At 41.1% G+C, this 25695-nt stretch overlaps 1 long non-coding RNA gene across 1 annotated transcript; it reads left to right on the plus strand.

Moving 5' to 3' along the window:
• The first annotated feature begins 261 nt into the window (after positions 1-261).
• LOC138824475 (uncharacterized) lies at positions 262-25695 on the plus strand. Its single transcript, XR_011371095.1, has 5 exons — positions 262-335; positions 5313-5405; positions 6674-6850; positions 20469-20740; positions 23007-25695. It is a non-coding gene; the product is annotated as an uncharacterized lncRNA (long non-coding RNA).

Here is a 25695-nt window from a genome sequence, read left to right on the forward strand (position 1 = left end):
CTTAACCAGTGGTGGAAGAAAAGTGTCAGAAATGTTTGTCTTAATTGGACATTAACTGAAAGACTGGATAATGATAACAATGCATCAGAAAACCCTCAGAAGGAAAGGAAAAAAATTGTATAAGCACTCATATTCCATGCTCATTAAATTGTTATGAATACTTCTGCTGCCTTCACTCCTCTTCCTTCTTACCTTTCTTGTGAACCTCAGCAGTTTTGCTGGAATATTTTTCATGTGAGACTTTGTTTTTTTCAGGAGATGAAGATTTTTCTGAAGGGATAACAGAGCTGTTTTCCCAGCTGTACATCTCCTGCAAACCAGACAAACTTGCCAGGGTAAGTTATTACTTCTTGGTGATTTTGATTCATTTATTTGTGACACTTCAGTGAATTAAAAACTGAGATAGTAACCATTTACCATATGGAAGTAATAGCCTTGGGCAAAGCCTTGCTCTTTGTTGGTGACTTGGGAGCTATATGCATATCTAAGGTCAGAGAGGGGTAGGGAGGTTCTATATCCAGAGAAATATTTAATACAACATATATTCGGTTGCCTGCTCATGCACAGGACAAGGGATGCTTTTTCCTTTTATGCCTATCTTTCCCAGGCTCAGGAGACATTCTATAAACCAGTAAGCACCAGGCACACAATGCTTTCTGGACAGAGGGAGCTGATATAAGTCAGGATGTCCTGTTTGCTCCTAAGTCCTAGGGTAAGGAACGTAACACTTGATCTTGTTGCTTTTGTTATTAGATAATAAATTTTATTATGGAATGTCTTGTGTAGAAGAAAGACATTCCTCAAGGAACAAAGTAGCAGAATTGCACATTCCTGGCCGGCCTGTGCTAGCAAAGTTCTACCTTAAAAGAAGAAAAAAACACATAAAGAAATACATGTTTAAAATCTACTGAATGTAAGAAATAAAGAGTACAGTTTCCTGTGAATATATAATGTCAGGGAGTTTCCTGCAAACAGTAGCCTCTAAACTGGGATGATTTTTTATTCTTTATAGGGAAATAGTAATAACATTTATTATTATAACCACAATTCATTGACATTCAGTACATTTCCAGTATTGTAGAACCATCACCTTTATCGTATCCAAAACATATCCATCACCCTCAACAAAAATTTGGGGCCATTAAACCATTCAGCCCTCAATCCACAGTAGCCCTGAGTTATTTTCTGTATCTGTGAATTTTCTTACTCTTGGTACTTTATTGTTGTAGTCTGAATGTTTGGATTTCCATAATTTTCATATGGTACCACTTGATCTTTTATTCTTATCCCCCAATGCATGCATTCTCCATTAAGCCTTCTCAGAACAATCCTCAGGAACTTATCTTCTGCAGTTCAAGTGCATCTCTTCACTATTCAATCTAGTATTGTTTAAAAATAGTCAAATTTAGGAAAAGTTACAAAAAGAATATAAACTATTTCTGTGATTTTTATGCAAATTCAGTTGGTTAATATTTTCCTTCATTTGCTTAATCACTTATGCTTGCATGTATGTTCTCTTTGTGGACATACATTTGAGATTAAATTGTATATTTCGTAGTTCTCTATTCCTACATATTTTAATCTTGATCTCAGGACAAAAATGTCCCATTATTACATAGCCACAGTATAGTTATCAACTTCAGTAAATTAATCACAATGCCATATTTTTGCTTAATCTTTTGTCTATATTCCAGTTTTGCCAATTGGCTCAATTCTGTCCTTATCAATTTTTTTCTCTAAAAACAAATACATGATCATGAATTATATGTAGTTGTGTATACTTGATCTCTTTTAGTCTATAATAATTTATCAGCTTTTCCTTATCTTTATAACATCAATATTTTTGAACAACACAAGCACCTCCTTCCCTTTAGTAACTAGGATGACAGTATCAGTGACTGGCAACTGGCAAATGTAGAGTTCTTGAGGATAAAATGTGTTTTGTTTTGTTTTTTCCAAAGTATGAGGCTCATAGTAAAAAATCTTCAGTGTTGATGACCCCATTGAAACTAGCTTAGTATTCTAAATATACATGCAGATGTTCAGTAAGCAGACATGTTTCTCTATTTTTATTCCAGGTAATTTGCTAGGTGCTAGGGAAGTAATGATGAGAAGGACATAGAAAAATCACAAGAATCAAAGAAATCATGTTAATAAATATTTTTGAGGTCAATAATTGCATGTGGTCAATAATTCCCCATGTGGTCCCATGTGGCAATTCTTGGAAGGCAGTTTTCAAATAATCGAAATTTTTGTCATTGAGACATAGGATATAGCAGGGGCATTGGCCTGGTTGTCTGCACACTAAGGATGTAGGGAAAAGTGCACTGGAAGGTGTGGTACTGGGAATAATTTATTTTTAAATTTTTCTTTACGTTTTTTACCTTTTTTCTCCAGGCTAACAGGTTTCATACCTTGAGCCACAGCTTAATTACTCACTTTCTTTTTTCTTTGTTTCTTTTTGCCGGTCTTGGGGCTTGAACTCTTCTGCCTGGTCACTGTCCCTGAGCTTCTTTTTTTTTTTGGGGGGGGGGATCCGGTCTTGGGCCTGAACTCTGGGCCTGTGTGCTTTCCTTCAGCTCTTCAGCTCAAGGCTTGCACTCTACCACTTGAGCCACAGCATCACTTCTGGCTTTTTTTCCTACTTATGTGGTGCTGAGGAATTGAACCCAGGGCCTCAAGCATGCAAGGCAAGCGCTTTACCACTGAGACACTTTTCCAGTTCCCTTGTGAGATTCTTATGTCCAATTAACCACTCAAAACCCAGAAGTGATGCTATAGCACAAGTGGTAGAGCACAAGCCTTGAGTACAAGAGCCTCAGGGACAGCACACAGGTCCTGAGTTCAAACCCCACAACTGACAAAAAATACAGAAAGGAAAAGAGTACTACAAGAAGCCAAGATGACGATACAGAGTCTTGAAAGTTGAGAGCCAAGGTTCAAAGCCATCCTAGGCATGAAAATCCATGAGATGTTTTTCACCAATTAAGCAGCAATAGGTAGGAAGCAGTAGAGCTCTACCCTTGAGCAAAACTCCCCAAGTTCAAGCCCAGGAATAGCACAAATGAAAAGAATTCTCATGGACTTTTCTGCCCAAGCTGGATTCAAAACACAAATGCTCAGATTTCAGCCCTCTGAGCAGGTAGGATTATAGGTATGAACCATATTTTTTAAAATCTTGAATTGCCTCTAATATTTTTGCCCTCCTTTTCACTTAATTTTTTATTCCTTTTCTCTTTTTTGTAAGTTCATGTCATCTAGCTTATTATTTAGGCCTGGCCATTCTTTCTGAGGTTTTTGTTTTGAGTTTTATTGGTTGTTTTGGAGCTTGTTATAGTACTTGAACTCAAGGGCTGGTCATTGTTCCTAATTTTTTCTCAAGGGTAGTAGGCTTCCCACCTCAAGACACAGTTCAAATTTTGGCTCTTTACGCATTTGTCTTTCTTTCTGCATTTATTTTAGGTGCTGATCCTCTGGCTTGAACTTAGGACTTGGGCTTTTTTGCAGAGTTTTTGCCAAGTTTTTGTTGTTGTTGTTTTTGTTTTGTTTTGTTTTTTCTTTATTGCTAGTCCTAGGGCTTGAATATAGGGCCTTAACTTTTGCTAGTCATAAAATCAGGGCAGAGCCACTGTGTCTGAGGTTTTTCCCTTTCTTTCTCAAGACTAGCAGTCTCCATGGCTTGAGCCACAGATAAAGTTCTGGCTCTATTTATTTATTTATTCATTCATTCATTCATTTTTGGTGCTAGGGCTTAAACTCATGACATGGCCACTCTCCTGCTTGAAGTCAGAGCAGAGCCACTATGAATGAAGCATTTTTTGTATTGTTTTTCTCAAGACTAGCAGACTGTGACAGCTTGAGCCACAGCTTCATTGATGGCTTTGTTTATATAATGTTCTCCACCCTCCCCCCCCCGTTCCCCCCCCCACACACAGGCAAAAGCTGTAAAGTTCATTTTTCGACATAATATCTTGTACATCTCATTGTTGCAATAGGTCCACCTGTATCCCTATTTTAAAAATTTGTTTTTCCCCTTCCCCTTCCCCTTCACAAATTATACCAACATCAAATACAGTGAAAACGGGGGAGTTATTTATTTTTTGGTTCCGGTCCTAGGGCTGGGACACAGGGAGTGGTGACTGTTTCCTAGACCTGAAATCAGGGCAAGATCACTGTGCAGGAGTCTCTCCCCTGTCCTGAGCAAGGCTGACAGGCTCTGAACCTTGAGATGCATCTCAACATCTGGCTTTGTAAAACAAATTTGGTAATTCATAGCTGATAAGTGTCTCATGGGGGAGCTGGGAAGGTGGCTCAGTGGTAAAATGCTTACCTTGAGCTGAAGAGCTAAGTGACAGCATCCAGAGCTAGAGCGGGCCCCATCACCCACAAAAAAGAAAAAATAAAAAGAAAGCTGGGTGCCAGTGGCTTACGCCTGTAATCCAAGCTACTCAGGAGGCTGAGATCTGAGGATTGCAGTTCAAAGCCAGCCTGGGAAGGAAAGTCCGTGAGACAATTATCTCCAATAAACCACCAAAAAACCAGAAGTGGTACTGTGGCTCAAGAGGTAAAGTACTAGACTTGAGTTGAAGAGCTGAGGGACAGTGTGTAGGCCGAGTTCACGCCCCATGACCAACCAAAAAAATAGATTCTCATGGGAAGACAGGGACATTACCCAGGCTCTAAAATCAGAGGATAGTGGTTCAAAGGCAGCCTGGGCAGGAAAGTTGTTGAGACTCTCATCTCCAATTAATCACCAAGTGTTTGGAAGTAGTATAGTTCTAGTCTTGTGCAAAACAGCACAAGTTCAGGCACCAGTACTGGCACACATGCCCAGGCTGACTATGAACTACAATCCTAAGATTTCAGCTTCTACAGTAGCTAGGATTATAGGCATGAGCTACTACTTAAAAATATTTCATTGACTTTTCTCTTTTTTTGCCATCTTCTCATTATTTTGTTCATTTCTCGTGTGTGTGTGTGTGTGTGTGTGTGTGTGTGTGTGTGTCCTGGTGTTGGTTCTAGAGCTTGAACTCTGGAGCCTAGCCACAGTCTCTGAATTTGTTTTTCTTTTATTTTTGATGCTGTTCCTAGGGCTTGAATTCTGGGCCTAGTCCCTGTCCCTGAGTCATTCTTTTGTTGTTGTTGGTGATGGTCCTAGGGCTTGAACATAGGGCCTGATAACTTCCTGGGTTTGAAAGCAGGGCAGGGCCACTGTGTATGAGGGTTTTTGTTGTTTGTTTTCCCTAAAAGGAAGCAGTCTCTGTGGCTTGAGCCACACAGATCAACTTCTCGCTTCTTTTACTTTTTGGCAGTTCATGGAAGATAAAATTCTCATAGAAGATAAGAAGCTGAGGGTACTATATCAGCACCTGAAATCTGAGGATTGAGGTTGAAAGCCCAGGCAGGTAAGTCCGTAAGATATATCTCCATTTAATCCCCTAAAGAGAAAAAGTGGTAGAGTGCTACCTTTAAGAAACATATTTCTATTTCAAGCTCTGGCTTCAAGACCCAGGACTCATACACATTCACAAATCCCTAATGGACTTTTCTGCCTAGTTTGCCTTGGAACCGAGATCTTCAAGTTCTGTCTTTTGTGTAGCTTGAGCTCCAGGTGTAAGCCACCAATTCTCTGCTCATTTTAAGATTTGGAATTGGCGCTTTGTGCTCATCTTCCATTCTGATTTTATTTATGTATTTGTATTTAATTAATTAATTATTAGTTGTCCTACCCTATGTATCTGGGCCTGGTCACTTATTTTGCTTTTTTGCTCAAGGCTGTTGCTTTACCACTTGAGCCACAGCTCTACTTCTGGCTTTTTGCTGGTTAGTTGGAGATCAGAGCTTCATGGAATTTCCTGCCCAGGTGGGCTTTTAACCACCATCCTGAGATTTCATGCTTCTAACTGGGATTACATGTCAGCCACCAAAAAATGCCTGACTCACTCAATTTTAATATTCTTAATAGGGTCTTATACTTTTTTAATTCACATTATAATGATGATGTCGATGATGATGATGATGATGATGATGATGATGATGATGATGATGATGATGATGATGATGATGATGATGTGCAGGTCATGGGCTTGAAATCAGGGCATGTGTGCTGTGCTGTCCATGATCTTCAGCTCAAGGTCTGGAATTTTGTCTATTTCTTTTTGCTTCTTTCTTGGTGGTTAATTTGAGAGAATTGTCTCATGGAAAAGCTTGGCACTACTCAAGAGGTTGAAATCTGAGGATTGTGGTTTCAAGCCAGTCCTGGCAAGAAGTCCAAAACACTCTTTCCTTTTTCTTCTAAGTTTTTGTTATAATGAGAAAGATGGGGTGCAGTGGAGTTGCAGTTTCATTAGCAGGTAAAAAGGGTGTTTGTTTTTGAGCAATGGCCTCCCAAAATACACTGCCTCCTGGCTAGGGATGGTGAACTGATGGTTATAATGCCTTCTGTCTTCCTTCTGTGACCTATTGCCCTGGTAACAGATTGTTTACAAAGATGTGATCCTGACTCCTGAGCAACAGGAAAAGGCACAATATCATTCCTGGGTTGGGATGAAAACCAAGTGGATCCCGCCATTTGGTGTGCTGCCTTGCTCTGGGGGGCAGGATGATAGTGCACCCTTCTATGAAGAAAGAAAATAACTTGAACAATTCTGTCCTCTTTGTTCATTTCTGACAGATGAGGGCTGTGAGACACATTCATGGAATCATCTAGGGGACTTGTCCAGGATCTCCATTGTGTCTGGGAAGGAAGGGCCCCAAGTTTTGCTGCAGAGAGATGCATCCTGCAGTGCCATGGCCCTGGTTTGCTCCAGTGCCAGTGATTACCCAGATCAGGAAATGTCACCTGTTGCAGGTAAAATAGCTCTCAGGACATTTGTCCTGATGACCATGGAAGCCCATGCCTAGGCCAGTGTAAGCAATGGTGACACAGTGGTGCTCGTGTGGCTGGGAGTATGGAAGTAGCACAGGTGTGGATGAGAGGTGTTGGGTAGCACACATGGTAGATGCCTTCTGCTCTGCCCACCACATGACTAAAGGTAATGCTGGATTCTGTCTGAAATTAACTAGGGTCTGGGGCACTGAACATTTTCTGAGATGCCAAAGCTCCCATGGGGACACAGGTTGAGGTAGACTAGGTGAAAGGGAGTGAAGGAAACCTGCAGAAAATAAGGAAGTTTTGATTCTTTTTAAAAGTTCTTTAATGGTTAATTTTTAATCAAAATGGGAAATAAATGGAAAAAGTGATTCTAGATCTCAATTTCCTGAATAGCTAACATTCCAGGTGTGACACTAGTACCCATCTCACTCTTTTTTATCTATTGAGTTTATTAGGTTCTAGACACTGTAGCAAGTAGAAAAGAAAAACTTTGTTTTGAAGTTCTATGCTTTAGTGTGTGGGGGTGGGGGAGGGTGGAGAATGTATAAATATGTTTGAATATATGATGGAAAAATAGATTGAGAGATGTGCTAGGGAGGAGTGTTGGCAATTTACAGTGAGGTATGATTTCAGAAAAGCGTCATGTGGTAAAGTGACTTAGGAGATCAAGGCAACTCACCCAGGCCCCAGAATCAGGTAGGGTCATGAGCTCAAAGTTGAGGGTGTCTGGCCTGTCTTAGAGTCAGTAAACCAGTGTGGCTACATCACAATCAGTGTGTGGAGTAGAGGATATGCTTGCTGTAGGACAGGCAGTGGGCAGCTTGTGCAGAGCAATGAGTTACAAGTGTGGTCTCCACCCAGAAGCAGTGATCTCATCCAGGAACTTTAGCAGGTCCAGCCCAGACCTGTTTAGTCAGGGGCTAGGGTCCAGTGTTGCCTGCTTCAAAGAAGCCCTCTAGATGTATTTGAGAACCACTAGCCAAGATAAGTTCCCTTAGACTATGGTAGAGACTTTGGATTTTATTCTGAAACAGAAGCTCTTGAAGGTTGGGAGTGAGAGAGTACAGGATTTAATTTAAGAAATATACAAAGTGGGTGCCAGTGGCTCATACCTCTATTCCTAGATACTCATGAGGTTGAGGTCTGAGAATCCTGGTACAAAGCTATTCTGGACAAGAATGTCTGAGACACTTAACTTGAAGTGGAGATATGGCTCAAGGGGCAAAGTGTTGGTTTTGAGAAAACAAGCTCAACAAATTCAAAGCCCTGGCTCTAAGTTCAAGCCCAAGTACCAGCACAAAACACACAGGCCAGGCAATGGTGGCTCACACCTGTAATCCTACTGACTCTGGTGGGTGTGTTCTGAGGATGGTAGTTTGAAACTAGACCTGGCAGGAAAATCCATGAGATCTAATCTCCAAATACCCACTTGAAACAGCTAGAAGTGGGGCTATGGCTCAAATAGTAGAGCACCAGCCTTGAGCAAAAGCTCAGCCACATTATGCAGGGCCTTGAGTTCAAGCCCCAGTACTGACACTGACAAAAACATAAGAACATATACACACACACAAACACCAACACAAGCAGTGATGGTCACTCATGGGAAGGAAGCACAGGAGCCCAGTGGGTCCCCTCTCAATTCTCAGGGCCCTCTTGTCCTCTGGAGACCCCCCAGTTTTTCTTCCAGCATAATAATTATTATTACAAAATATTAGAATTATAAATATAATTACTATATTAATGCTATAAGTGCAATGATATAAAACATTTTTATAAAATGTATTAATATGTTACATATTATATTCTATAACATACATACATTATATATTATATAATATCTAGTAAATATACAAATAAATATAAATGTTATATATAATAGATAAAATATACATGCTACAATAGTAAATGAAATATAATGATGTAAGTATAAAAATATTATAAATATACTTATTATTATACTAATTATTCTTCAGGAATCACAATGTGGCTTAGTGGTAGCGTGTTTGCCTGGCATACATGAAGACCTGGGTTTGGTTCCTCAGTAAACAGCAAAAGCAGGATGTGGCGCTGTGTCTTAAGTAATAGAATGCTAATCTTGAGCAGAGACAAGCTCAGAGACAGTGCCCAAGCCCTGGGTTCAAACCCTAGGACTGTCAAAAAAAGAACAATATAGTAATTCTTCTACCTGCTGGAGCCCTGTAAAACCAGACACACTCAATCAACTGGGACCTTGAATTTGAGTTCCACAAACATCAAAGATGATTTTTTTTCTAGTCAGTCCTGGGGCTTGAAGTCAAGGCCTAGGCACTGTCCTGGAGCTCTTCTGCTCAAGTCTCATGTTCTACCACTGTAAGCCACAGCACCACTCCAGTTTTCTGGTGGTTAGCTTAAGATTAATGTCATGGACTTTCCTGCCCCGGCTAGTTTTGAACTGAGATCCTCAGATCTCAGCCTCCTGAGTAGCTTCAATTACAGGGGTGAGCCACTGGCTCCAGCTCACAAACACGTCTTAGCTTCCAGGTCAGTGCCCTGGGCCCCTCCAGGCTAGCTGGTCCTCTTCTTCCCCAGCTTATTGGTGCTGGCAGCAGGTGAACAGGGCAGCGGAAGAGAAGGTGGTTCCTAGTTAACTGGGGGATCCTTTCTGTGTACTGCATGTCCTGCATTAAAAACCCAAACCCCCAGAGACACAAGTTCATTCTTTCAAGGTGGACAATCACCCAGTTCAGAAATTTAGGGGCACCCCTTAAAATCAACCTCTACTCTGATCAGGAGCCCGAAGTGACTGTACCCCTTTTTCCCAGGTTTAAGTTTTTCATTCTCGTTTTCACTATTAGAGAGTGTGTGTGTGTGTGTGTGTGTGTGTGTGTGCGTGTGTCTGTGTGTGTCTGTGTGTCTGTGTGTCTGTGTGTCTGTGTCTGTGTCTATGTGTGTTTTAGTTAGGTAGTTGTACAGAGATGCGGCCATGCAGCAGAGCAGTTCCTGGGTGCAGTGCCTTTTGAACCATGTCTCCCATTTCACAATTCTCACCACCCCTGACCTCAGTTTTCTTAATCTTTAGATTATGTAGTGAATGTTTGGAATTCAGAACAAGCAATTCGGGGCTGGGAAGGTGGCTCATTGGAAGACTGCTTGCCTCACTCACATGAGGCCCTGGGTTCAATTCCTCAGCACCATATAAGCAGAAAAAAGCCAGGAGTGGTGCTTTGGCTTAAGTGGGAGGGCACTAGCCTTGAGCTGAGGAGCTGAGGGACAGCACCCAGGCCCAGAGTTCAAGGCCCATGACCAAAACAAAACAAAACAAAAAAATCAAAACCAAAAACCAAGCAATTCATGTCTACAGTGCATCTTGATCTGTGTCATCCCTTCAATATCTTCCCCCTGCTTCCCCAACCATTCCCTTATTTTTGCGGGTCCTGTCAAATCCTTAGGAGCCAAAGTGGAACCAGCCGGGTGTCCTACATAGGGATTCATAACAGAGGAGAGAGGAGGAAAAAAAGCAGTATGATGCACATAAAAGTTTGCCTTTATAATTTCACAGTGCATTGCTATTTCCTACTCAGATATAATAGTGTAAGCTTATAATGATACCCCAATGTTATCAACAAAAGGCTTCTGTCCAGGGTGATATCACAGAAGGTAGCACTGACATTCATTTGAAAAGTATATCCACTAAAATATTCAAATGGAAGGGAGTCTTCTTACCATAGATATATAAATGAGCTCAAAAAACAAAACACTTAACAAAATGTCTATTGATGTCAGTTAAAATGTTAGTGCAATTTTATTTAGTGTGAACTGTGTTTATGAATGTTTAGATTGCAAATGGGAGTATTTTATTTCTGCCCACTTTCTCAGATCTCAGGAGGTTCATAAATAAAACAAATTTCTTTCTCCATTATTTTGTGATTACCACTTTCAAATGGCTCCCTGCCCATAGATTCTAATATTTGTGTCACAATGATTGGTAAAGACTTGAGCCTCTCCGTTGATTATAATGACTCCCATTACATTCTGAAAGAGATAGTATATTAACTTCATCTTCAGACAGAGAGGTAAATTGATGCCAGCATGCTCAACGATTTTATGAAAGTTCATGCCATCGGTATCCACCATCTTTGGCAGTGATGCATCAAATATTTATTTATTGATTGATTGATTGATTTTATGGTCCAGTCGTGGTGCCTGAACTCTGTGCCTGGGCGCTATCCCTCAGCTCTTCAGCTCAAGGCTAGCACTCTACCACTTGAGCCACAGCGCCACTTCCGGCTTTTTGCTTTTTGCTTATGTGGTGCTGAGGAATCAAACCCAGGGCCTCAATCATGCAAGGCAAGTGCTCTAACACTGAGCCACCTTCCCAGCCCTGCATCAACTATTTAATGAAGGAAAACTTGGAGCCAAGCTCTGTTTTAATGTCTAGGAATGGCCTGGAATTAAAATGTATAAAAACTTCATTTTCATAGAGCTGATGTTCTAGATGAGGATACTAACTGACAAAGAAACAGTTAAAAAATCCAAACAGGCTTGGAAGGTGGCTCAGTGGTAGAGTGCTTGAGACCCTGGGTTCGATTCCTCAGCATCACATCAGGAGAAAAAGTGGGAAGTGGCACTGTGGCTCAAGTGGTAGAGTGCTAGCCTTGAGCTGAAGAGCTGAGGGAGAGTGCTCAGGCCCATATTTCGTGCCCCATGACCCCCCCCCAATCCAAACAGTGGCAAACACTATGAAACAAAAGAAAATGGAGAAATGGAGTTATTTAAGTTCTGCCTCAACCACAACCTTGGGTGCAGCTACCTTAAGATGATCAAAAGAGGCTTCCTGGAGGAAGTGGCGCTGTAGCTCAAGTGGTAGAGTGCTCGCCTTGAGTTGAAGAGCTGAGGGACAATGCCCAGGCCCAGAGTTCAAGCCCCACGACCGACAAAATAAAAACTATATAAAAGAGGCTTCCTGGAAATGGTGACTAATGAATTAAGGTGTGAGTTCCGCAAACAAGTCATGAAGGAAAGAGTTGGGGAAAGATGATTTTGGGCAGAGGGGAACACTTGGAGCAAAGGTTGTGAGGTGGGAGACTTGGTGTTTTTGAGGAACATCAAGGTTGCGTGTCACTGGAATGAAATGAGTGAAGAGGGATGGTGGCAGATGCATATGACCCAGAGAAGAGTCTGGTCACATAGGGTCATATAAGCAAGGGCAATCAATGTGGGTTTCTTCTAGAACTTTCCACTGTGGATAATAGCAGGAGGTATCACTATGTGATATGTGCTTTTCAAGGTTCACCATGGTGGCAATGTGGAGAATAAATGATGAGTGAAAGCCAGGAGCCCTGTGTGGCCATTGTTTAGTACAGGTCAGTGTAGATTAGAATGTCAACAATAGAGTAAAAGTAGTAGATGAAGTAGTGTTTGTTGTTTATTGTTTTTCTTTTTCTTTTTGCTGGTACTGGGGCTTGAATTCAAAGCCTAGCAATCTCACTTAGTTTTTCACTCTAGTAATGCTGAACATGTGAGTGACAGCTGGACTCTTGGCCATTTTGGTGGTTAAGTGGAGATAAGAGTTTCACTGACTATGCTGTAGGGGTTGGCTTTGAACTGTGACCTTAAGATTTCAGCCTTCCAAGTATCTAAGGTTACACGTGTGAGCCACTAGTGCCCAGCTTGTGGAAATGGTTTTGTAAAATGAGACATTAGAACTTGCTCCAAAGATGATGTAGGCTTTTGGCTGAAGCAAATAATAAGATAGATGGTAGAACTATTACAATGAGAAGATGGTAGGAAGAGAAATGTTCTAGCAAGCAGGGAAAGGAATCTCAAATTCTGTTTTAGGCAAATAATTTTGCTTCACCATTGAGAGATAGCCTGGCTAACTGGAGCTGTCTAGTAGACAGGCCTTTAAGTCCCCAAGCCTGGGAAAGAGCATTTTGAGTTAGAAATTGCATTTGGTGATTACCAGGGGGAAGGGATCATTTAAAGCCTGGAAAGTGTGGAATATCACCAAAGGAGGAAAAAGAAGCAAGCATACTGCCCAAACTTTGTTCTTAGTCTCCACATTAATCACTAGGTGTGGTCAAATACTACAGTCACTGAAACTAGCTACAACTATTGTATTATTTTTTTTTAGGTGTGCCATTCCTGAGGCTTGAACCCAGGGCCTAGGTACTGTGCCTACATGGAAGATTCCTGACTTCCATGATCAGACTTACTGTTTTCCTTCTGACTTTCCTGCCTCAGTCATCTTTCCATGGCTTACAGCCAAGGAGCTTGTCTTGGATGTAAGTGTAAGCCAGTTATCAACAAACCACAGGGTATGTTCAGAAGCAGCCATCTAGGATCTGCTGACTTTGCCCTGGGTCTGCACGCTCCATCCCTGGTCCATAGCAAAGGAACCACAAATGCATAAGTTGATGAACCAATGCTAAAGTGGATGGTTGTGGCTGGGCATGGTTTGGATGTACTGATGAAGCCACTCTAAGGTGGCTTAGGCATCACTGTTGGACCAGGTTTGTTAGATTTTAGAATACATGTTTCAATACATGTTCTAGTCAAGACTGCATACCTTTGTCTCTCCCAATCATCTCACATCCCAAGCAGGGCACACCCCCAAGTTCTCATCTCATTACCCAGTTAAGACTGCTTTGCCCATTTTCTGTGCATAGATTCATTTTTCTGAGTAATTCCTTCTTTATTTTATTTATAACACTTAGTACTAAACCACTGGCATTTAATGATTCAGTCTCTCATCATTCTCTGAGAATTTCTTTTATTCTATGGATCTATGAAATCCTTTGGGGCAAAATCTGTGACTTAAAACCATGGCCCCACCCTACACCATAGGACATTGAACATTAATAAGCCCTGAAGCAAGGCCTGTTGTTTTAGAGGTCATCTTTTTAGGAAATCCTTTTCCCAACTCTAATTAAATTAGGGTTTTTAAAATTTAAGTTTGAAACACATTTCACCCTCTAGGTAACTATTTTGATTGCATTGGTCTGTTACAGGCTATAAGTCCCTCTCTGCTCCTGGTGATATACAAGGTTTCTACTTAACATGTGAAAAATGGAATGCATAAAAAGATCAGTGAAGGCTGGGAATGTGGCTTAGTGGTAGAGTGCTTTCCTAGCATGCATGAAGTGTGACATAAACAGAAAAAGCCAGAAGTAGTGATGGGTTTAAGTTGCAGAATTCTACCTTTGAGCAAAAAAGCTTAGTGGCAGTTCCCAGGCTGAGTTCAAGCCCCACAACTGGCAAAAAATATCAGTGGAGATGGGCTGTGAATGCAGTGGCCTCATGAACAATTATCTGTGTGGTTGTGGTTTTCAAAAGAGCAATAAAATTCACAGTGCAAATTACAGCACACCAGGTCATTCTTTCCAATCTGCATCCCTTCTTCTTGGGAACAAACTCTTCCCTGCAGCATGGGTCTTCCATGGACAGGAGGCCTCATGAAGGCTGATTTATCCTTACCGAGTATGCTTGAATCCTTTGGTTTGCACATCTTAGCTCCACAGAAAGCACCGTTCCCAAATGTTAGGGAGAATAAGCAAGTTGGCAGTAGCCAAGCTGGGCTAGGCAGATGGGGTAATGTGAATTTACACATATATACTTTGCCGAGTCCATAGGTTTCAGAGAAAGCATGAAAACTCAAAAACATTTGGAATTTAAGGGGCTTTGAAGAGGCTTAATTCCTTAATGAAAATTAGCATCATTGTTTCTTAGCTATGAATGACTTCAGGAAAAAAAAACTAAAAATGATATTATTTGAAACTGGGTACTAATGGCTCATACCTCTAATCCTAGTGACACAGGAAGCTGAGATCTGAGGAGTGTGGTTCAAAGCCAGCCTAGATAGGAAAATCCATGAGACTCTTATCTCTGGTTAACTATCAAAAAGCCAGAATTGAAGTTGTTGTTCAAATGATAGGCCATCATATTTGAGAAAAAAAAGAACTAAGCCAATGATACCCCATCCTGACCCTGAGTTCAAAACCCACCAGGAAGGAGAGAGAGAGAGAGAAAGAGAGAGAAAGAAAAAAAGAAGAGGGCAGAGAGAGAGAGAAAGGTAGAGAGAGTGAGGCAGTGATGGGGGGAAGTAATAATAATAGAAATGTAATGACAACAAATCTAAAGAATGTGGCAAAGCCTTTAATAAGTTCTTGAAAAACAAGGGATAGGAGCTCTGCACAAGTAATGGCTGAGGAAGCTTTATTGAAGTAGGATGCCTAAACTGGGCACCTAAGACTCATACCTGAAATCCTAGCTACATAGGAGGGTTATGGTACAAATCCAGCCTGGGCAGGAAAGTCTGTGAGATTTTTACCTCCTTTTTTTCTTTCCAGTCCTGGGGCTTGAACTCTGGGCCTGGGCAATGTCCCTGAGCATTTTTTGCTCAAGGTTAGCACCCTACCACTTGAACCACAGCACCACTTCCAGCTTTTTCTGTTTATGTGGTACTGAGGAATCAAACCTGGGCCTTCATAAGCATTAAATTCTGGAAGTAGAACTGTGGCTCAAGTGGTAGAGCACAAAAGCTCAGGGATAGCACCCAAGAAAGAGATGGAGCACTAGGACTGGCAACAAAAAGAAAATATGAACTATTTACTTTGTGCCACATCAAGTATTTTGGACTATTTAAAGTATCAAAAGATAGTTCTACTTAAGAAATCATGGCTTAAATGTCTGGTGTGTGTGTGTGTGTGTGTGTGTGTGTGTGTGTGTGTGTGTGTGTGTGTGTGTGTGTGTGTGTGTGTGTGTGTGTCTGTGTCTGTGTGTGTGTGTCTGTGTGTGTGTGTGTGGTACAGAGAGAGGAGAAAGCATGGAAAGCCAAGAGAGTTCTAAATCTAAGATTTCAGAGGCCATCTTTCAGAGAAAGCCTGCAGAACTGGGAGTAAACTAGATCCAATGCTGTGCTTTGGTCAACTAGTTGTAAGAAAGCCCCAACTGGCCACTGGTGTGGATTGCAGGAAAGAGGATAAGGCAGTAAGAATAGAATTAAAGGGGTCTGAGCCACTCACACAAATTCCAGGTATCATTTCCTGGTTATATGTAGGCCCAACCTTTGATCTTCAGTAAAACCAGGAATTCACAAAAGTGAAAACTTGTAAGAAATAACTGAAATAAATAAATGACTAGAGGTGTTCAGCAGCAAATTTTGGCAAGCAGAACACATGTGAACAGAGCAAAATGGAAATGATCAACTCTGACAAGTGGTGGGGGGGAGCACAGAGAGACTCATGCACAGAGCTAGGCTCTGAGTTCAAGGCCCACGACACAAAAAGGAAGGAGTAATGATCAAAACTTTTCCAATTTTGATTTCTAGCATGAGCCTATATATTCAAGCATTTAGCAGCCCAATAGACTTCAAGTAGAACAAACTGTGATCACTTAACACATTGTAATTAAACCATCAAAGATAGAGAACCTCCAAAATCACACAATTCATCACACACAAGACTTCTTCAATGAGATTATGAACAATTCCACGTAAGAAATCAAGGATGTCAACGCACAACAAGTGCAGCAAATTTACAATGCTAAAAGCTAGACTACACAGAGAAATGAATGAGGTCTTATCTCCAGTAAGCAGCAAAATGCCGAGCTGGAGGTTTGCTTCAAGTGACAGAGTACTATGGAAACCCAGAAAGCCAAACAAAGCTAGGTATTCGTTGGTGGCTCATTCCTGCTATTCTAGATAGTCAGAAGCCTGAGATCTGAGGATCACAATTCAAAGCCACCTTGGGCAGGGAAATCTATGAGACTCTTCTTGCCTATTAACCACAACACCAAAGAATAAAAGCCAAAGTAGAGCTGTGGCTTTACCTTGGGTAAAAGTCTCAGGGACTGGAACTAGGCCATGATATCAAGCCTAGAACTAGCACCTAAAGAAAGAAAGAGAAAAGGAGAGAAAGAAAACAAAAACAAAACAGAAAGCCACACAAGAGCACAGATCTATAACTTCAAGCCCCAGCATGCATGTGTAGGTACACACACACACACACACACACACACCCCAAGATTGAAATACAAGCAGTAATGAGGTTATGTTGAGTAAATCTTTGATGTCCTGAAATCATGAATATAAATGACAACTAGATACCAATTGATATAGATATAGATAGATAAACTCTATAGATTATCTATCTGCTAAAGATAACAGATCTATCTATATCTGTAACAGATTATCTGTAGAAATTTTATCTCTCTCTCTCTCTCTCTCTCTATCTATCTATCTATCTATCTATCTATCTATCTATCTATCTATCTGGCTATCTGTCTACATAGAGAGTGCGAGACAGAGAGAAAACAATCTTGGGGCTTGAACTCAGGCCCTGGACACTGTCCCTGAGCATCTCTAACTCACGGCTAGCACTCTACCACTTGAGCCACAGCCCCAATTCTGGCTTTTTCTTTTTAGGTGGTACTGAAAAACTGAACACAAGGCTTCATGCCTGCTAGGCAAGCACTCTAACACTAAGCCCCATTCCTAGCCCCTAGTTAAAGGTTTTTAAACAGAAGTACTAGAGTTCAAACTGAGAGCCTCTAGCTACTAACTAGATCCCTCTTCCTCTGCAGGGGATCTTGTACTTGAGCTGACTCCCCTAGCCCCTACCCTTCATCACTTTTGATTACAAAGCAATTGATGAGGACCTAATAGGAAATGTTGATGTTTTCTTTTACCTCATCGATGGTAGTGACTACTGGTAACTCCTACCAGAAGTGGATTTTGACCATGAGTTGCTCCTATTTTCACCACCAAGTTAAGTGAAAGAGAATGGAGAGATGCCCTGTGACCCAGTGATCCTAGTGCAGGGAATCCTGAATAAAAGGAAAGAATTGTGCATACAAATGTGGTAAATTCACAAAAGGAAGAGAAAAGCATCCTGTACCTGGCTTTACCTCCTGATTCCCCCTTCACCTCCATGGTTGAATCTTACTTGTCCATATTTGCAACAATGTATCCTTCTTAGCAGTACTTCCTGTGCCTCAGTCACAGGTTTCAAGTTGCTTTTATTTTCAGGGTTTGTTTTGTGACTTCATCTTTTCGTATGGCCTTTTAATTTATTTTTTGTATTTTTTTGTCCATAATGGGGCCTGAATTCTGGGCCTGGGCACTGTCTCTGAACTCTTCAGTTCAAGACTAGCTAGCACTCTACCACTTGAGCCACAGTGCCATTTCTGGTTTTTTTCTGCTTATGCGGTAGAGAGTAGCCTTGAGGAAGTAAGCCCAGATACAGCACCCAGGACTTGGTTTCAAGCCCCAAGACTGGGACACACACATACACACACACACACACACACACACACACACACACACACACACACACACACACACACACACACACAAGCTACCTACCTTTATGTACGAAAGATACTTAGGTTCTGTGCTCTCTTAAAATGTTTCTAATCATGTACAGTTGTGTAAGTATCTCTCATTTTAAATGATCATTCTTCCCTTCTGTTTAAAAATGAAATTATGAGAGCCTGGTATCCATGGCTCACACTTGTAATCCTAGCTATTCAGGAGGCTGAGATCTGAGAATCACAGGTCATTGCCAGCCCAGGCACAAAAGCCCGTGAGCCTCTTATCTCCAATAAACCACCAGAAAACCAGAAGTGTGCTATAGCTCAAGTGGTAGAGCACTCGCCTGGACTGAAGAGCTCAGGGACAGCACCCAGGCCCAGAGTTTAAGCCCCATGACCAAAAAAAATAAAAAGAAAAATTATCAGAAAAAATATTTTTGTAAAGCAGATATTTTCTAAGGCCAAAAAAACCTTCAGAATTTCTGGTCCATAAAATGTTATGTGCATGGTCTTTCTGTAACTCTCCAATGTATATTCCTATATTTTTAGGGGAAGTTTATATATAGCTTTTACTGTACTACTCAGAAGTGATTTATGCTCAAATATCTAGCACCCTTGAATATGCAGTCCCATGACTTTGCAGGAAAAGAATGGAAAGAGATGGAAACCCATGACAGGAATGAAAGGGAGTAAGGCAGTTTGCACTTCTTACCCACTGTGCTCTCAACAGCAGGGGAGAAGGTGGAGAGGATATCAAATGGCACAGATACTGGTAAGGAGTTTTCATTCGCTTTGGCAGTGGTTTCTCCTACAAAAGGGAGATGTATAAGCACAAAAGAAAGGTTCATTGACATTTTTGCTTTATTATTATGTGATTTATTTTTTTAAAAATTGAGCCATTTTTGCCTACAAACACAAAATACTTTAGGATGAAGGCTAATAAGATAAGCAGTCTTAAATTTTCATTTCATTTCAAATATAAAAGTATTGATCTAGTCAGGTGCTGGTGGCTCACGCTTGTAATCCAAGCTGCTCAGGAGACTGAGATCTGATGATCTAGATTCAAAGCCAGCCCAGGCAGGAAACTCCATGAGACTCTTATCTCCAATAATCGACCAGAAAACTGGAAGTGGTGCTGTGGATCAAGTGGTAGAGCACTCGCCTTAAGCTGAAGAGCTGAGGGACAGTGTCGAGGTCCAGAGTACAAGCCCCATTACTAGATAGATAGATAGATAGATAGATAGATAGATAGATAGATAGATAGATAGATAGATAGATAGATAGATAGATAGATAGATAGATCTAGCTGGGCACTTGTGGCTTAAGCCTGTAATCATAGTTAATCAAAAGGCTGACATTGGAGATTTGCAGTTCGAAAGCCAGACCAGGCAGAAAAGTCCATGAGACTCCTGTCTCGAATAAACTACTCAGAAAAAGCTGGAAGTGGTACAGTGGCTTAAGTGGAAGAGCTCTAGCCTTGAGTACAAAAAGGGTCATGGATGGTGCCAGGTCCTGAGTTCAAGCCACAGAACTAGCAAAATAAAAAGTATGGATCTACACAAGAGTAGAGTAAAAAGTTTCAGTGACATGACCTTCTAAACAAGAGGAAACTATAGTCAGAAACAGATCAATTGCTGGCAAGGGCTGAGAACAGACACAAAGGTGTGGCTACAAACTGGCATGAAGGAACACCCTCAGGTAAGCCTCATACATACAGAAACTATTCTTTTTTTGCGGGGGGGTCCGGTCGTGGGGCCTGAACACTGGGCCTGGGCACTGTCCCTCAGATCTTCAGCCCAAGGCTAGCGCTCTAACACTTGAGCCACAGCACCACTTCTGGCTTTTTTCTTTTTGCTTATGTGGTGCTGAGGAATTGAACCCAGGCCCTCATGCATGCAAGGCAAGCGCTCTACCACTGAGACACCTTCCCAGCCCAGGAACTATTCTTTATTTGTGTATTACAATATACTGTGATTATGTAGTATAAATATAACTATGATTCTATAGTATAAACATAAATATTATTTCTCAATACAGTGTCATATTGCAAAAGAAACAGTATACAAATTGTAGCTCAACTTTGTCCTAGAAGACTATCCTGATTCTTAGTAAGGGAATCAATATACATTACAAAAATGAATATGTTTCAAAAATAATTGTTCTGTTTTGCCTTTAGACATCTCTTGCTAGATCAACAAGTACATCAAGTAATTTAACTATATTATATCAAATACTGTATTATGGAGAGAACTTTTGCTTTCCAGTAAAGTAAATAAGCTTGTATTACACTTGCCTTCCTACACAGCAACTGGAAAACCAGACAAAATAGAAGAAAGAACTATTTTCAGACTGGAGAAAAGACAGAACAAGACTTTGGTCCAGGAGAAAAGAAAAACAAAGTGAACCCTACAGTTGTGCTTTCTGCCTAGAGAAAAGTTCCAAACCACAACACACAGAGGAGAACCTAAAGCCAACAGAACTCTCACAGGCAAAATAAGTCAGGGATAATGTCTGGAGTCAGGGAAGGCTGAAGCAGCTACCACATGAAAGTCAGAAAACTTCAGAAGATGCAGCTATGTAAGTAAAATGTTCCAAGAATCTACAGATGTGCCCATGTGACTTTATCTGAATAATACCCTGTTCAAGCACTAGGTAATTCCACAAAGCTGGAAGAGGAACTACCTGAGTAGTAAGTGACACAATCCCCAAAGCTCAAGCTATGCTGAAACATCAGGTTTCTAGGCAACCAAAGTGAACAGACTTCATTGAACACCTGAGGGCTAAGAGTGAATTCCGAAAAATTAGGGCTCAGCAGTAAAGATAAACTAGTCTTTAAGAATGAAGGTTACAATAGACTCACTATAAATAAGCCGAACAGAAAGAGGGAGGGGTGACATTGACCAAAAAGAAATGTACTCTTTACCCGACTTATGAAACTGTAACCCGTATCTTTATAGTAACAATTAAAAAAATTTAAGTATGAATCTGAACTATGTATATCATAACTAACTGCCAATTAATGGAAAGTAGAACTGGGCCATTGGTGGCTCATGACTGTGTTCCTAGCTATTCAGGGGACGGAGATCTAAAAATCACAATGGAAGGAAAGCCAGGGCAGAAAAGTTTGTGAGGCTCTTATCACCATTTATTTATCCAGCAAAAATCAGAGGTATGGGTCAATTGCCAGCTTTGGGAGAAAGGTGGCAAGGTAGACTTTTAAGCCCTGAGTTCAAGCCCCAGTTCCAGAACACACACAATGAGAGAGAGAGAGAGAGAGAGAGAGAGAGAGAGAGAGAGAGAGAGAGAGAGAGAGAGAGAGAGAGAGAGAGAGAGAGAGAGAGAGAGAGAGAGAGAGAGAGAGAGAGAGAGAGAAATAGAGAGAGAGAGAGATTGAGGAATAAACCGAAGGAAAAAAAGTAAAAGAAAAAAGAAATAACTTCATACAGTACATTTAAAACAACAAAACCCTCTTGTTCTCATACCTTGGAGTTCATTTCAATCTTATTCATAGCTATTTAACTATAGGACTAACAAATGAGGGAAACCATGGGACCTATTCTTTGGGTATGGCTTACTTCACTTAATGTGATTTTTTCCCAAGTCTTTCCATTTTTTTTTTTTTACAAAAGGGCATGTGTCATTCTTTCTGATGGAACCATTGAATTCCATTGTGTATGTGTGCGTGCGTGCGTGCGTGTGTGCATGCCCGTGCACGCACATATATATATATATATATATATATATATATATATATATATATATTTATATATATATATATATATATATCACATTTTCTTGGTCTACTCATCTACTGAGAAGCATCTGGGTTGTTTCCATATCTTAGCTATGGTAAACAATGCTGCCATGAAAATGGATGTACTGTTAGCTTTAGTGTGGCCTTGTTTGTGATTGTTTAAATGTTAGAATTTAAAGAGAATGGTCAATAGCAAATGAGTCAATTTCATATTTATTAACTATTTTATTAAATTTAAAATGTAAATTTGCTGGGGGGATGGATCAGTTACGGGGACCAGGGAGGGTATGAGTGTATATTTTGTGGGGGAAGCCCAGCTTCCTTGATATAAGCAATTGTGCATATGACATCAAGTTCTCTACTAGTGCAGACATAGAGCATTAAGTATCTCAGTTGTACACCCTCCAGGATTTGCTCTTCATTATCAGCTGTGAGGGTCTATGTGTACCAATATTCTGGCTGAATAAGAAACACCCCATCAGGCATGTTAAAGCATGAATCTTCAGTTTTGCTCCCAAAACACTCAGGTGTTCAAGTAACCTGCTTGCAATGACCTGGAGAGTTCTCTCTCCAGACTCTGAGCTACCAGACTTTGCTTCTTTCAAAAGAGAATTTACTGGAAGTATTCAGAGTCTCTGATTCTTGCTGCATGGCATTAATAAATTGGAAGAGAGAGAGAGAGCTAGACAGGATGAGGATTTTCAGGGAGAGATTCTAGGCCTCTTTGGCATGATCACAAGGAGACCCGTGAGTGAAAGTAACACATGCACAAAATTATAAAAATTCAATACCTAAGCCTATATGAAATAACACTGCAAAAATCACAGATCATGCTGTCCACATGTTCTTTTTCTTTTTCTTTTGTCACTCATGGGGCTTGAACTCTGGGCCACGTGCTGTACCTCAGCTCTTCAGTTCAAGCTAGCGCCCTACCACTTGAGACATAGCATCACTTCCAGCTTTATCTGCTTATACGGTGCAGAGAAATCAAACCCAGGGCCTCATGCATGCAAAGCAAGCACTCTACCACTGAGCTACCTTCCCAGCCCCTGTCCACATGTTCTTAATAATCTTTTATATTTACTGCAGAATGGCAAAGGAAGAATTCAAAATGGAAGATGATTTGGATGACTATGGACAATCAGCGCAACTTATTAATAAATTGTGATCGATGCACAGACGCAATGTGAGATAGACACACTGACTGTCAGAAAACCAATTTCCCCACAGAGACACATCACCATATTCAGGTTACCTGGAAGACTTCTAAGATTTCTGTTGGGCATGTGAGTCCATGCGAGCAGAAGAGCCAGCAGCAGGACTCTCATGCTGTGGGGCTTTCTGTCTTCAGCTTCATGGTTTTGGAGGATGGTGGCTCCTTGGTTTTTATGAGAGTCTCCTGTGGGTCAATCTCCTGGATGAACCAATCAGTGCTCACCATCCAGAGGTGTTAACTCTCCCCCCTCCACACCCCATGCCAAAAAAAAAGTCCTGCTTGGGACAGGTGGTCTGGAGGGAATTCCAGCTCTCTAAGCAGATGAGCAGCAAGAACATGGTGAGCTGAGTACACTTGTGTTCACTGGGAGCAGTGAACTGATTATCAATTCCATGTACACAAGTATTTATTTTCTTCAACTTGGCACTTAGTGAAATGGATGGAAGGGAAACCAAGTCTCCATTCTGGCTGAAGGTGAAATGGCAAAGCTTCCTTGCAACTGAGGTTGATTTAGCTATCAGGTGGAAGAAGTGAAGTCCTGGGGGCAGATAGCATCAGAATCAGATGGAACGTTCCAAACCAGCCCAGGCCATGTGAAAGTTCTGGACTCTTTCCTCCAGCTGACCACCCAAAGGACACAGGTACATATGTGGCTCAAGTAGTAGGGTGTTAGCAGGGAGAAAAATAATATCTAAGACACAGTATCCCAGCCCTGAGTCCATGTCCCAGGACATGTCCTAAATTAAAGGAAACCATGAACTCAATGTCTTTCTATGTCCTTTAGAGAAACAGTGATTTCTATAAATGTCTCACAGGATATTCTTTATTAGACATTCCTATGAACTTACCACATTCCTCAAATTACAGTTGAAGGGAAATGCACCTGGTGACATTAAATTTCTAACCATGGGATGAAGTTCACAGTCAACCCCAGGTAGCAGAGTCTGTAGTCCATATATGGATTATATGGGCAGAAGCAGAGGCACTGGCAGAGTGGATGTGTGCTTTTGACACAACAGGAAGAACAGCATGCACTGATGACCTTTGCACATGATTTTCTGACTGAAGAGCTTCACAGTGATATGATGGGAAGTAATAGAGTGGAGTTTTCAGATCTAAGTCACAGAAGGGCAACTCCTCTTCCTTTCCAGGAGGAATCCATCAACTACTCAGAAAAAGCCAGAAGTGGTGTTCTGTCTCAAGGGATGGAGCACCCGCCTGGAGCACAAAGAGACTCAGTGATGCAGTCCAGGCCTAAGTTCAAGTCCCACGACTGGTCAAAAAAATAATTGGGACGTGGGGATGGAATAGAGATATAGATAATTGGACTGCTGGATTGATTCACAGAAACAAGTCAATGGGGCCAAGTCTGGTCCTGTAAAAGATTAGCGGACCAGATTGGAGCAAAAAAAAACCAAGATCCACTCATGTGTTTTCTATAATACACTCAAATCATAGTCACAGATCAACACAAGTCTGAGCAAAGGGATGGAAATGAATCTTCCAGGAAAATTCATCCTCTGAGAAGGCAGGAGTATCCACCCTGTCATCTGATAAAACAGAGTTCTGATTAAAACCAATTAGAACAGACAAGATCATTACAGATAAAGGGAGTGATCAATGAAGAAACAATCACATAGGTTAATATATAGTCCCCAAACACGAAGCACTTAAACATGAAATAAATGTTTTCAGCCTCACAGAAAATGACAAACCCCAACACTCATGTTCAGGTTTTCCAATCCTATTGGAAGCTCTACTTCCTGACCTTCACTTTCATCGTATGTTTATTTGTTGGATGAGGAGTGGAGAGATGATGATTTGGCTGGGGTGGGGGTAGTTTAATTCAAAATGAGATCATGAGATCCCCTCCTCCTGATAATAACCTGGAGCCACCAATACCTCGTCTCATAATTATATTCTTTAGCAACTTGAGAACAGTCAGCTAGTCAAAGGGTAGAATAGAGTGAAATCTCCAGCCAGTCTTGGTGTCAACTCCTACTGTGTGGAAAAATAGGGCTGTGGTTTGAAGTGGTAAATGCAGGAAAATAGGAATCCACTCCACATATCCCTTTTCCTCTCAATTGACTGGGGAAAGGAAATCCACAGTACATAACTCTGGAAAATTCAAAATACTATGACATCATAACGACTAATCCCCAAAGAAAGGTTTTTGACATCTAAAGGTGAGGACACAGAATCTCTACAAATGAGTAAACCCCAAGCCCCGAATAGGAAATGTCAAATACTGGATTCCTCAGGGATGGAAATGATTTTGTTTTATCATTGTTCAACTCATGGTAATATTTTTTTGTCTCAGTCTCAGTCTTATCCTCCAGGAGCATAATTTTATTTTTCAGGAGTGCTTAGGAAAAGAAAGAATTTTCTGGAAGGAATCAGTCTCAGGAACCTTAGTTGGTCCATTTGCCCACGATCCTCAACTTCATGTCTTGCACGGGGCGAGGGTGGGGGGAGATCTGTGTATGAATTCTGCCCATCCATCCCTCCTGCTCACAGATGTCTCCTGGATAATTTCAGATCTGTCCTTCCAGTCCCATCTGA

The sequence above is a fragment of the Dipodomys merriami genome, unplaced genomic scaffold (genome assembly GCF_024711535.1).
Source record: "Dipodomys merriami isolate MVZ:Mamm:240054 unplaced genomic scaffold, mDipMer1.0.p SCAF_1292, whole genome shotgun sequence".
Taxonomy (NCBI): domain Eukaryota; kingdom Metazoa; phylum Chordata; class Mammalia; order Rodentia; family Heteromyidae; genus Dipodomys; species Dipodomys merriami.